We start from the raw sequence: 15,299 nt of genomic DNA on the forward strand, positions 1-15,299 counted from the left end.
CTCCCAGCAGCATGAGCAATGACATGCAGAGTTAATAGAGTTACGAATATTTGGTGGGTGAGCTTGAGCGGGTCGTGTTGGTCCCGATTGACGGCTCATCGCGTGACAAAGTCCTTCCGGATCGAGGAGGGGTCCACTGGCCGAACGTGGGTGTGATGGACCCAGGTCGCGATGCCGTCTACTTTGAGAGCGGTGGGGATTGTCAGCACCACGATGTAGGGTCCTTTCCAGCGCGGCTCGAGGTCTCTCGGTGGTGCCTCTTAATGTAGACCCAGTCTCCTGGCCTGTACTGATGAGTTGTCGGGGTCGGGCCAGCCTCGTAGATGGCACGGAGGCGCGGCCAAATGTCCTCGTGCGCCCTTTAGAGCCCTCTCAAGGAAAGAAAAAGTTCTTGATCTTTAAACTAAAGGTTGGGAATAATAGGGGGTGGCCTGCTAAATATGATCTCGTAGGGAGTAAAACCAAGTGTAAGGAGTGTTCCTAACCCGGTAAAGGGCGTACGGTAGGAGAGTCACCCAGTCCCCACCAGTCTCCATGGTTAATTTGGTAAGGGTCTCTTTTAGGGTTCCATTCATTCTTTCTACCTGTCCCAAGCTCTGGGGCCTATAAGCAGAATGTCATTTCCAGTTTGTCCCCACCGCTTTGGCTACTGCCTGTGTTACCTGCGAGATAAAAGCTGGTCCATTGTCTGATCCTACCATGGCAGGAAAACCAGACCCGGGTAAGATGTCTTCTAGTCGCTTCTTAGCCACCGTCTGAGCCGTTTCATGCTTGGTTGGGTATGCCTCCACCCAGCCAGAGAAGGTGTCCGTAAATACAAAAAGATATTTATAACCGTACTTTCCTGGTTTGACTTCAGTGAAGTCGACCTCCCATTGGACTCCCGGTCTGGTGCCTCTGAGCCTGGTTCCTTTTTTATTTGATGTGGCTCTCGCGTTGGTGAGTTGGCAGGTCTTGTAGGCAGATACAACTTGCTCTATTCTGGTGTCCTGTTGGTGAATCTTGATTCCGGCATGTCAGATTAAGTCTTTTAATTTTCGGGCCCCCATGTGAGTAGACCGATGCATGTGCTCTAATATTGAGACTCTGAACTGGTCTGGCAGCACGAGCTCCTTGTTAGGTGTATACCACCGTCCCTTTATCTCCTGGGCCATGGGGGGTTTCTTGATCCGCTGTAACTCCTCCTGGGAGTATTTGGGCTGGTCTGGTAAAACTGGGTCTCCCCAGTACGGTAGTTGTTGAGCCGTTGTCCAGCTCCCGTTAGCACCTCGGTGAGGGCGAGGAGCTCTGCTCGCTGGGCTGACGTTCTGGAGGGTAGAGCCTCCGCCCATACGGTGTCCGTTTCGGTGACCACCGCTGCACCCGCATACCTGTGTCCGTCTCGCACAAAGCTGCTGCCATCAGTGAACCAAGTAGCCTCGGCTTCGGGGAGGGGCCGGTCGGTCAGGTCCGTCCGGAATCCATGTACTCGTTCCAGGATTCCCGCACAGTCATGTAGTGGAGCACCTAGGTCAGGGTCGGGCAGCAGGGTTGCAGGATTGAGGGCTGCACTGGGGTGGAATCGCACTCGTGGAGGGTTGAGTAGGAGGCTCTGGTAATGAGTCACACGTGTGTTGCTCATCCATCTATCAGGAGGCTGTTTCAGGACCCCTTCAATGGCGTGTGGGGTCGTGATCCAGATCTCGTGTCCTAGGGTCAGTTTGCGTCCTTGACTAGGAGTGCTGTTGCCGCAATAATTCTTAGGCATGGCGGCTAGCCGGCAGCCACTGGGTCGAGTTTCTTGGACAGGTAAGCCACCGGGCGATTCCAAGGCCTAAGGCTTGAGTTAGAACCCCTTTTGCTATTCTCTGATGTTCGTCTACAAAGAGGTGGAAGGGCTTCGTAATGTCTGGTAGGCCCAGGGCTGGGGCACTTAGGAGGGCCTTTTTTAACTGATTAAAGGCAGTTTCTTGTTTTTCAGCCCATTTAAATGTTTTCCCCTGTTTGGTAGCTTCATATAGGGGCCTGGCGATCTCAGCAAAACCCTCTCGCTGCGTATGTGAGCCTTCTTCGCGGATGCCCGGTACCCTAAGGCCCCCAGGGTAGCCAGCAGGTCCTGGGTCCCTCGCTGTATTCACCCAGGTCCTCGTGTAGCACCAGGGTGCTCCCTTCTGTACTCACCCAGGTCCTCGGGTAGTGCCTCGTCGAAGACGGTGGGCGAATTTTTGAATCCCTGAGGTAGCCGTGTCCAGGTGAGTCGCCCACTGTGGCCCTCCTCCGGATCATGCCACTCGAAGGCCAACAAGGGTTGGCTCTGGGGTGCCAGAGGCAGACTGAAGAAGGCGTCCTTTAAATCTAGTACCGTATACCAGACCCTGGAGGGCGCCAAGGAGCTCAAGAGAGTATATGGGTTGGGAACAGTTGGGTGTATGTCCCTGACCCTCTTATTTACTTCCCGGAGGTCTTGTACCAGTCGGTAGTCATTTGTGTGAGGCTTTTTGACCGGCAGTAGGGGGGTGTTCCAGGCAGACTGGCAAGGAACTAGTACCCCTAGGCTTCGTAGTCTCCGGATGTGTGGCTGGAGCCCCTTCTGGGCCTCCTGAGACATGGGGTGTTGTTTGATCCTTACCGGACTCTCTCCTGCCTTGAGCTCTACCAGGACCGGAGTCCTGGGAGTGGCTAGTCCTATCCCCCCCACCCCCATCTCTGCCCAAACCAAGGGGAATTCTTGAAGCCATCTGTCTATATTATCCTCTCTCAGGAGCGCCTCCTGGTGGAGGCGGTATTCATCCTCCAGTTTCATGGTCAGGACGTGGATGGGGTGGCCCTTGCCATCGGTGACCTGAGGCCCCCCTTGTCTGAAAGTTATCTGAGCTCCAATCTTGGTCAGTAGTCCCATCCTAACAGCGGGTAGGGGCATTCTGGTATTACCATAAAGGAGTGGGATACCCGGCTCGGCCCCAAATCTACCGTTCTTCGTGTAGTCCATGAATACTGGCTCATACCAGTTGCCCCTTGGACCCAGGACTTCTTGCTGGCTAGTTTTCCTTGTGGGGTGCGGAGGACCGAATGTGTGCTCCGGTGTCGATAAGGAGGTCAACAGGGGTCCCCTTCACTTTAAGAGTTACCCTGGGTTTGGGGAGAGGGTCCGAACCCCGACTCCCCTAATCACTCAGTTCATCTAGCTCTAGGACGTTTACTCGATCAGTCTTGCCTCCCTTCCCGCCGGCTGTTTTCGGACAATCTCAGGCCCAATGTCCTATCTCCTTGCAGTATGCGCACTGATCCTTCTGCAGCCTCTGCTTACCCCCCTTGGTGGTTCCTTTACCTTTTCTTGCGTCGTCTGCCAGCTGCCGGAGACGGCAGTCTCGTTCCTTGGGGGAGTCAGCAGTGGTAGCTAGTAGTATTCTGGCCAGGTCTTGACTCTGCTTACTGCTGGCAGCCGCCATGGCGCAAGCCTGCTTGTCCTCAGGAGGCTCCTGGTTGTTATATACCTTTTCGGCTACCACCAGTAAGTCCTGCGGACTTTTTCTCCTAGTCTATCTATTTTCTGTAATTTTCTCCTAATGTCTATGGTCGATTGGTTTACAAAGGCCATGATAACAGCTGTCTTGCTTTCCGGAGCCTCTGGATCCATGGGGGTATAGGTACGGAATGCCTCCATGATCCGTTCTAAAACGGCAGCCGGAGATTCATCTTTTCCCTGTTGCACATTTCCTAATTTGGCCAAATTGGTTGGCTTTCTAGCAGCCATTCGGAGACCCCCCATTAGAGTCTGGCGGTAGACCCGGAGTCTCTCCTTACCTTCTGCCGTGTTGAAATCCCACTGGGGCCGAGTTAAGGGGGGGAAGGAGGCATCTATCTGAGCCTAGTTGGTGGTGGGATTCCTGTCTGTGTCCGGAACTAGTTTTTGGGCCTCATTGAGGATTCTTTCTCTTTCTTCAGTCGTGAACAGGACCTGCAAAAGCTGCTGGCAATCGTCCCATGTGGGGCTAGGAAGGGCTTAAGCCAAGAGGGTGGGTAGAGGGGTGGTCTGAGTCTGTCCCATAAGGTCCGTCCAGTATGTCCACAGAACAAAACAGAGAAACACAGAAGCAGACAAACAGAGGGCCCTTAGAAAGTCTTCCAACCCCATGGAAGCAAAACTGAAAGCTAGCTTAGACCTTTGAGGGGACTCCACGTCCCTCCAAAACCGAGAGCTAGACGACGGCCTCACGCCGACCAGCGGGAGAGACCCGCCTCATCTCAGACCTTTGAGGGGATTGCACGTCCCCCCAAAACAGATGAGGGGATTCCACGTCCCTCCAGAAGGGAGAATCAGAACGTCTTCTGAAACTCCTGGCCCATGGTCCTCCAGTGCATCCACTTAGACCGTGACGGGCACTACCAGAATTCCAGAAATGAGCTCACACAGAAAAGACGGAACAAACAGACACTAACCGTGGCCAGTCAGGCTCTCTGGGTCAGGGGTCCCTCGGGGGTCTTGGGGATCCCGGACGAGCCCCCAAATGTTATGCCCAGAATTCATGATCCCCAAAGACCACCAGGGAGCTGAGTCCAATGTAAAAGCAAAAGAGCCTTTATTCGAGCTAGCTCGAGGTCAATCCCCTACCTGCCGCGACACAGCGGTGAGATACCGGGGAGAGAGAGCGAGTTTCAAAAGGACAAAGGTTTTACTGAGGCCTAGGGGCAGTTGGTGAGGTAATGGCTGTGGCCTCAGCCGATTGGCTGGGGAAGGGTCCGAGTCCTGTTAGGCAGGGGAGGGGGGGTGGTGGTTACTCAAGGGGAGGAGGCGTGGTCAAGGACACAGAACAAGATGGAGTCGGCCGGCGTAAGCCCGTCCTTTCAAAAAGCACACAAAACCGCTTGCGGCAACTGTGAACAACAAAGTGTTGATGCATCTGGCGGAAAATCTCCCAATGAGGAGAAGAAGGCCAGAACTCTGACGAAGTGGCACCGGGCCGCCAGAGGAGACAGCCCCCGGGCGGCTCAGGGGGTTCCGAGCTCAGCCAGAAAGGAGACTGGTGCGGGTCTCGAGGCGACACGGCAGAAGGACGCTGTTTGCTAGAAGACCTTCAAAAATTAAGGATCTCGGGGCCCCCGGCTGGCTCAATCGGTGGGGGGTGCAACTCTTAACCTCAGGGGCCTGAGTTGGAGCCCCACGTTGGGCGTGGAGCCTACTTAAAGATTAAAAAAAAATGAAAAGGACGTTAAAACTTGAGGGTCTGTTGGGTCTTTTCCCCATAACGTGGTTGTATTACGTCTTCTTTAAAAACTTTTACTGCTTATGTATTCATTTTGAGGGAGACAAAGAGACAGCATGAAGGGTGGGGGGGGGGCAGAGAGACAGAAAGAGAGAGAGAATCCCAAGCAGGCTCCGCAGGGGCCGACGCGCAGAGGACGACGCGGGGCTCCGTCCCACTAACCGCGAGACCGTGACCCAAGCTGAATCGAGAGTTGGACGTTGCAACAGGGCAACGGAGACCCCGTCCTGAGTAAGGCAGGGACAAGCAGGGGTGTATGGCCAGGGGCAGGGGTTTCTGAATGGGCCTTCGCTAAGAGGGGGTATCTGTGGACTCGTGCCGGAACCAGCCCACAGGGCCTCTGCTGCGGGCTGTGGGGAGTGAGGTGGGGGGTGAGGCGGGGGTGGGGTGAGGGGTTTTCATCCCAGGTGGAGGCTGATGAGGTGTCAAGGGCACATAAAAGCCTTGAGGGCAGAAAGAGAGAGGTCTCCTGGTCCTAAAGTCTGTCAACTTGAACAGTTGAGCAGACGCCAGGTTTTTTTCCAGCAACAAGTGGAATTAGACAGTCCATGTGAGGACAGAGAAGACAGAGAACTTCCACTGATTAAAAGGAGTTTTGGCAGCGGCTTGGGAATATTCCTGAAAGCCTCCATTCTGAGGGAGACCAACAAGAGACCGCCGGCTCTAATCACCATAATCATTGACCCAGGAAACGAACGAGGGAGTACCTCCCCCATACAGTTACAGTAACCGGAATGTATTAGGAAAAACAGTAAAAGGGTGTTAGATTCCCCTTTGTTAGGGATGGCCTGTGTCTTTTTGTCTCCCAAACACCCTGGGTTAGGTTTTGGAACACTTGTATATATGGCTCAGGGTTGTCTGCAACTGTGCTCAGGTCCTTTTGTTTGCTTTCAAGATCAGAAGGCACAGCTGACTTTCTTAACACAGAGAAACAGACCCAGAGAGACACACAAAATGGACACACAGAGATATTTATCCACAAGGAAAGACCTAGTCAACGTCACAGCGAGAGATCTAAGCCAAAGAGATGAAGTAACATACCTGATACGGAATTGAAAGCAATGATCATAAGGATACTCACTGGAGTTGTGAAATAAGTAGAAGAGTGAGACCCCTGACATAGAGATAAGAAATAACACAGTACACATCGAGGACACGATAGAGGAGAAACACGCTAGCTGGAATGAACAGAGGGATGGAAGAAGCAGCCGAAGAAACCAGTGACCTCAAAGACTGAGTGTTGGAAATGAGTCACACTGAACCAAGGAGAGCACAGGATTCTGCAACGTGAGATGAGCCTAAGGGAACTCAGTGACTACAGGAAAGATAATAATATTCATATTGTAGGACTCCCAGAAGGAAGAGAATTTGGGGCCGACAATTTATTTGAGGAAATAATAGCTGAAAACGTCCCTAATTGTGTAAGGGTTAAATTGTACTGTAGGGCTAACGCTTAGCTTGAAAGATAACAACTTTGTTCTGACCCTGAAGGTCAAAAGACAACAACCTTGCTTTTACTCTTGTAAATCATACTTCATACTCTTGTGAATCAGGCTTTACCAATGAAGGAAACAAAACCTCAAAAAGAGCATCAGAGACAAGGTCAAGGAGATCCACTGGTTGAAACTTAGTGGCAGAAAGTCTAAAATAATCAACTCATTCGATAACTGTTTCTGACTCATCTGGCAACTGTTTCTAACTCATCTGGGAACTGTTTCTCTGTTCTGTTCCCAGATAACGATAAAATGATGTGATCGGCTTTAAAAACTCTGTATTCCGGCTGTTCGGGGCCACGCTCTTGACAAGAGTGTTGGTCCTGATCTGTCGGCCACACTCTCAACAAGAGTGTTGGTCCCGATCAGTCGGCCACACTCTTAACAAGAGTGTTGGTCCCGATCGGTTGGCCACACTCTTGTGAAGAGTGTTGGTCCCGATCGGTCAGCCTTGCCTCTCGTTGTAATAAACTTTGTTGCAACTGTCACTGGTGCCCGTAGCATTCTGTTTCAGGAGTCGTGTGGATGCAACAATTGGGCGAGGGAAACAAACATCCACATCCAGGAGACTAGAGAACTCCCATCAACATCAACAAAATCAGGCCAACACACAAACATATTGTAACCAAACTTGCAAATTACAGTGACAGTAAAGAAAAACTCTTACAAGCAGCAAGACAAAAGACCTTAACTCAGAAGGGAAGACCCAAAAGGCGAGCTACCCGATTTCTGAACAGAAACTCGACAAGCCAGAAGCTAGTGACATCACATATTCAAAGTGCTGCATGGAAAAATCAGCAGCCAACACTATTCTATCCAGCAAGGCTATCCTTCAGAATGGAAGGAGACACAGACTTTCCCAAACAAAAACTAAAGGAGTTTGTACCACTAAACCCGTCCTGCAAGAAATGTTAAGAGGGATTCTTCGAGTGGAAAGGAGAGACCAACAGTGACGGTTTAGAGACAGAAGACACAAATCAAGTAAAAAATGAATATGTCTGCAAAAAAAAAATCAGTTAAGGAACTCAGAGAAATGGATTTGAATTGTAATAACCTCTACCAAAAACCTAGGGAGGAGAAAATAATGGGTGTGAAGGTAAATGACCATCAACTTAATCAGAACTGCCAAATACAGAAGAGGTTATATAAACACCTGACAGTGACCATATGATAAACCAATCATAAATATGCTAAGAATAGAGATAAGGAAATCAAACTATATCACTAAAGAAAATAAGCAAAACATGAAAGAAAGTCAAGAAAGGATCAGAGAAAATCATTAGAAACCACAGCCAAACAGGCAGTAAAATGGCAATACGTACGTACGTATCGATCATTACTTTGAAGGTAAATGGAGTGAATGCTCCAATCTAGAGACGTACGGTGTAAGAACGGATGAAAAAACAAAACCGATTTGTATGCCTATAAGTGACCCACTTTACACCTCAAGAATGATAGTGAGAGGATAGAGAAACATTGCACACATTAATGTCAAATGAAACCTGGAGTAGCAACACTTGTATCGGAAAAAAATACACTTAAAAAAAGTACGTAACAAGAGACAGAGGAGGACACTATATAACAGTAAAGGGTACAATCCAAAAAGAAGATATAACAAGTGTAAACGCATCCCACAATTGGGTGGGATTTATTCCCAAGCTGCAAAGGTGGTTCAATATTTGCATATCAACCAACGTGACACAATACATCAACAGGAGAAAGGATAAGGACCACAAGATCGGGGCACCTTGGTGGCTCAATCCTTTAACAGTCTGACAACAGCTCAGGTCATGACTTCATAATTCGTGAGTTCAAGTCGCGTGTCAGACTCTGTGCTGAAGGCTCAGAGCCAAGAGCCTCCTTCGAATTCTGGGTCTCCCTCTCTCGCTGCCCCTCCCCTGCTTACGCACTGTCTCTCTCAAGATTAATAAACTTGAAAAGAAAAGAACCATGCGGTCATTTCAATACACGCAGAAAGGAGCATTTGACAAAGTACAACATCCACTCAGGATTATAACCCCCTAAACTAGGTTTACAGGAAACATACATCAACTTAATAAAGGTTATCTATGAAAACCCTGCAGTTATAATCCACCTCAATGGGGAAAATCTGAGAGGTTTTCCTGTAAGGCAGGAAGAAGACAAGGATGTTTACTCTTACCACTTTTAATAAATTACTGGAAGTCCTAGACACAGCCAGCAGACAAACGAAATGGAACTAAACTGAAATAAAATAAAATAAAATAAAATAAATAAATAAATAAATAAATAAATTAAATAAAACAAATAAAATAAAATAAATAAATAAAATAAAATAAAATAAAAATAAAGAAATGAATAAAATAAAATAAAATAAAATAAAAATAAATAAATAAATAAATAAATAAATAAATAAAATAAAATAAATAAAATAAAATAAACCAATAAAATAAATAAATAAAATAAAATAAAGTAAAATCAAACACAACTCCAAATCTGGAGGAAGTGAAACTTTCACACTTTGCAGATTACATGACACTGTATATAGAAAACCCTAAAGAGTCCACCCAATAACTGCTAGAACTGATAAATGAATTCAGCAATGTCACAGGATACAAATCACTGTAGAGAAATCTGTTGTAAATGGAGAAAACAATACTGAAGCAATAGAAATAGAAATTAAGAAAACAGTCCTATTTACACTTGTACACCAAATAATAAGATGTCTATGAATAAGTGTAACCAAAGTGGTGAGTGACCTATACTCTGAAAAGTATAAAACAGTGATGAAATTCAAGGTGACACAAAGACATGGAAGGACATTCCATACTCATGCGTCGGAAGTACAAACATAGTGAAAATGTCTATACTTCCCAAAGCAATGGACACAATTAATGCAATTTCCATCAAAATACCAACAACAGTTTTCACAGAACTAGAACAGTCCTAAAATGTGTATGGAACCACAAAAGACCCCAATCTTCAGAGTGAACAACCTTTATGGGAAGTGGTAATTATGGATGGCGTTATGCCTCTGGATCTTCTGCTCCACAACACGGTAACTCTGGCCTAAGCATTTGAACAAACGTTAGATATATCCCAACCAGGGATCATTCTACAAAATACATCCTACAAACGTACCCTCAACACTTTGCAGATTATGTAAAATATGGAAAAATCTAAAAATCGTCATGGCCAAGTGGAGCCTAAGGAGACAGGATGACTCTAATGTGCCAGCTGGGATGAGTCTGGGACAGAAGAGGTTCAAACCGAAGCAATCTGAACACAAATATAAACTTTAGTTAATACTACCATATCTCTTCGGGATACTGATTGCGATCATGTACCAACTCGTATGACATCCATAGTCAGAAAACAGTCTGTTGTATGTAGAGACTCAATAATATCTTCCCCATTTTTCTGGTAGCTAGAAACCCATCACGAATGAAAAGATTATTAGTAATCATGGTTTTATGCTTGCAACACATGATATTATATGACTAGTTCTAATATTAGTTACTAGTGATGGCCATGTACCTATTCTTGTTGTTCTTACTATTGTTTAATTGAAATAATAGCATTCACGGTAGAGAAAACTGAATGCATGACAAACACTTCATAGAAACATCTACTTTACATGGTTTAAGATAATAACGTATGTATATACCACTCTATTATGTGGTATGTAAATTAAGTGTTTTTCTGATCTTCAACGAGCATGTCATTGAAAGGCTTTCCATAAAGGTGGTTATCCTGGATAATGAATGATACTCAGATTTTACAGGATATACTTCACTTCATGCCTGAACACTGTCAAAACTAAAAATGTACACACGGCCAGAGGAATCATTGTGACTGGCTCACTGATTGTAAGGAATCCTTGGTTGAATATTTTCACACATATTTTTTATCAGGAATACAAGAGAATCAAATGTTTCCAAATCAAAGAGATATTCAAAGACTGGAAGAACAATAGGGAATTCGAGGGGTTTCAGAAGGATAAGATGTGACCATGAAGTGGCAGTCACAGGCAAGCAGCTTTTTCTGGTCCACTTTGACAGGTTTGCATGAGGGTATGTGACCTGCCAAAGGGTAGGTCCCGGAAGTACCAGAGGGAAAGACAACGCTTTAGGGAGAGGTGACTTGGAAAGGGTGCTTCTGTGCCTAAATGATGGCTCAGCAACCTCGCTGGGGGTCGGTCCCTGGGTGAAAGACCTCGAAAGGCCAACAGTAACCTAGACTCACAAAGATCTTAGTAACATAGATCAAAGTAACTTAGAGCCACAAAGATCTTAGAGCCACAGAGTTGATCTTCCTCTATGATTAGGAGATAGTTACAGTGTCACAGGATACGATCATCGGGCCGGCAGTAGATGGCAAAAATATTATTTAGGGCTACACATGTAATAAAAAATGCATACATAAAATTTGGCTTTGGAATGTTAAGAAAAATCACAGGCCCACCATGGAGTTACTTATGCTAAGGTCCCATGTCACTAAACCTAATTTCATTCCTGTAGGAATGTAACCTTTAACCAGTCAGCAAAGAATTTCCTAGCCAGTGCTGGAAGTACATCTCATAGATCCTTGCCATTCCCCTCAGAGAGGCAGTCTTGCCTAAATAAGGTATTCCATGCCCCTAATTTTTTTAAGTATATTAATTTTGACAGAGAGAGAAAGAGAGCACACACAAGGGAGGGGCAGGACAAGAGGGAAAGAGACAATCCCACGACCGAGAGGTCATGATCTGATCCAGGATCAAAGGTCAGACACTTAACAAGCCATCCAGGCACCCCGAGAATGTGGAGTTTCAAAGCTTAGAAGCCTTGGCTGGGACACAGCCCTGAGGGCACTGGCCTACTCCTGAAGAGAAGGCAGCCATCAACCTGCAGGCAGATGGCAAGGAAACAGTGATCTGGACAAAGCCTGGTGCACACAGTGGGGAGATTATACACTCATCGTGGAGACCATCCCTGAGAGGCAGTGTTCACAACGAGGGGACAAAGAGCTAGGACAGAGGAACTGCGTGGTGCCATTTCCCTGCTCTGCCCCCTGCCCCCTGCCCCCCAGCATAAACACAGAGCCGTCTGCTGGAAACAAGGCAGTTCCCACACTGGCTGCCTAAGCTGCTTACACCAACCCCACCTTCCTGTGCTCTGGCGAGACTGGCCTTCTAGGTCATTCAAGGTTGCCTCAGTCCCAATGGAGCTGGCCCCTTCCCCAGAAGACCAGGTGAACCCCATGACCACACCACCTCTCTTGACCAAAGAGTTGTGCAGGCCTTCACTTCTAGGAGCAGCCGTTTCAAGTCTCATTTAACAAGCAGATCAGAGCAGACCTAGATCAGACTCACCACATTGTGGCCAAGGACCCTACCTTTCTCATACAACTGCCCTGAAGGATAGTGCAGCCAGAACACAAAATAGGGCACGCAACACATGCCACAGACACTCCGTGAAGTGTCAGGCCCTGGACATTGGATGACCTCCTCTTCATAAAACCATTCAACTCACAGGCAGGTAACACAATGAGCTTTGGTAACACAGAGATGGCACACACTCAACCAAAATTCCAAGACAAGAGGAAGGCACCCCAAATGAAAGAACAAGATAAGGTCATGGGCAGAGAAATGGAGGGAACACTTCCAAACTCATTCTATGAGGCCAGCATGGCCTTGAGTCCAAGCTGGACAAAGACCCACTAAAAAGGAAAACTACAGACCAATTTCCCTGATGACCATGGATACAAAAAATCTCAACAAAATTGGCAAACTGGATCCGACAATACAGAAAAAGAATTATTCAGCACAATGAGGTGGATTTTATTCCTGGGATGCACAACCGATTCAATATCCACAAATCAACTGATGTGATATATCACGTTGATAAAAGAAAGGATAACAACCACACGAGTCTCTCCATAGATGCAAAATAAACATTTGACAAAATGCAGCAGCATCCTTTCTTGATGAAAAAAAAAACCCTCATGAAAGGAGGGATAGAAGGTTCGTGCCTCAATATGAGAATGTCCAGATACGAAAGTCCCACAGCTAATAACATCTTCAATGGGGAAAACGTGAGAGCTTTCCCCCTAAGGTCAGGAACACGACAGGGATGTCTATTCTCAGCACTGTTATTCACCATTCTGTTGGAAGTCCCAGCCTCAGCAGACGACAAAAAGAAATACACACTGTCCAAGTTGGCAAGGAGGGGTCAAGCTTCCCCCCTCACAGATATGATGCTCTCCGTGGAAAATCCAAACGACTCCACCAAAAAACTTCTAGGACTGATACAGGAATTCAGGAAAGTCTCAGAATATAAAATCAATATGCAGAAGTTGATTGCATTTCTATACACCAGTAATGAATCAACAGAAAGAAAATTAAGGAGTTGATCTCATTTACAACTGCACTGAAAAGCATAAAATACCCAGGGATAAATCTAACCAAAGAGGTAAAAGATCAGTACATTAAAACAATAGAGGGGCGCCTGAGTGGCTCAGTCGGTTAAGTGCCGACTTTGGTTCAGGACATGATCCCGCATTTGTGGGTTTGAGTCCTGTGACGGGCTCTGTGCTGACAGCTCGGAGCCTGGAGCCTGCTTCAGATTCCGTGTCTCCCTCTCTCTGCCTCTCCCCTGCTCATGGGCTCTTGCTCGCTCGCTCACTCTCTTGAAAATAAATAAACATTAAAAAAATTAAAAGAACAAACCATACAACATCTATGGAAGAAGGTGAAGAAGACACAAAGAAATAGAAAAACATCCCATGCTCATATATTAGAAGAACAAATATGGTGAAAATGTCAATACTACCCAAAGCAATGGACAAATTCAATGTAATTCCTATCAAAATTACACCAGCATTCTTCCAGAGCTAGAACAAACAATCCTAAAATCTGTATGGAACCTGAAAAGACCCCAAAGAGCCAAAGTAATGTTGAAAAAGAAAAAAACAAAACTGGAGACATTACAATTCTGGACTTTACGGTGCATCAGAAAGCCACAATCATCAAGACAGTATGGGATGGGCACAAAAACAGACACATCGATCAAAGGAACAGAATAGGGAACCCAGAAATGGACCCTCAAAATTATGGCTGAGTCATCTTTGACCAAACAGGAAAGAATATCCAAAGGAAAAATAGAGTCTCTTCAGCACATGGTACTGGGGAAAATGGACAGTGAGAACAATGAACCTGGACTATGTTCTTAAACCTCGGGGTCTCTCTCTGTCTTTCTCTCTCTCCCTCTGACTCTCTGTCTCTCTCACACACACACCTCAAAAGGGATGAAAGATCTAAGTGTAAGACAGGAGACCATCAAAATCCCAGAGGAGAAAAAGGGCAACCTACCTCTTTGATCCTGACTGCAGCAACATACTGCTTGTCAAGACTCCAGAAACAAGGGCAATAAAAACAAAAATGAACTATTGAGACCTCAAGATAAAAAGCTTCTGCACAGCAGAGGACACAATCAACAAAACCAAAAGGAAACTGAATGGAATGAGAGAAGATATTTGCAGGTGACCTATCAGATAAAGGGTTACTATCCAAAATCTATAAAGAACATATCACACTCAACACCCAAAAACCAAATAACCCCGTGAAGAAATGGGCAAAAGACATGAAGAGACACTTTAACAAAGATGACATCCAGATTGGTCATACATGAAAAGATGCTCAACCTCATTCGTCATAAGTGAAATACAAATCAAAACCACAATGAGATATCCCCTCACACCTATCAGAATGGCTAAAATTAACATCTCGGGAAATGACAGGTGTTGGCAAGGATGCAGAGAAAGGGAACGCTTTTGCAATGCTGGTGGAAATGCAAAGTGGTGTAGCCATTCTGGAAAAGAGTATGGAGATTCGTTACAAAAAACAGTAAGAGAACTACACTACGACCCAGCAATTGCACTAAGAGGCATTTATCCAAAGGATACACTAACACTGAGTCGAAGAGGCACATGCATTCCAATGTTTCTAGCAGCATTATCAACAATAGCTAAATTATGCAAAGAGCCCAAATGACCACTGGGAGATGAATGGATAAAGAAGATGTGGTATATTCATACAGTGGACTATTACTCGGCGATCAAAAAGAGTGGAATCTTGCTATTTGCAACACGGTGGATGGAACCAGACTTTATTATGCTAACCAGAATAGGTCAGAGAAAGACACACATCATATGATTTCTCTCATGTGTGGAATTTAATACACTGATGAATATAGTGAAAGGAGAGCAAAAATAAGATACAAACAGGGAGGGAGTCAAATGATAAGAGACTGTTAAATAGAGGGAAGAAGCTCAGGACTCCAGGAAGGTTTCTGAAGAGGGGTATGGGCTAAATAGGTGATGGGCACTCGGGGTGGGGGGGCACTTGGGATGAGTACTGGATATATTTTGTAATGGATGGATCACTAAATTCTAATCCTGAAACTGTATTCCACTACAAGGTAACTAACTTGGGCTTAAATTTTAACAAAGAAGAAGTATAGAAATAAGTAAAGAAATGTACTACCAGTCAAAAGAAAAGAATATTTAAACCAGACTCTTGGAGTGGAAATGAAAGACCAAAAGT

The sequence above is a fragment of the Panthera onca genome, chromosome E3 (assembly GCF_046562875.1).
Source record: "Panthera onca isolate mPanOnc1 chromosome E3, mPanOnc1 haplotype 2, whole genome shotgun sequence".
Classification (NCBI taxonomy): domain Eukaryota; kingdom Metazoa; phylum Chordata; class Mammalia; order Carnivora; family Felidae; genus Panthera; species Panthera onca.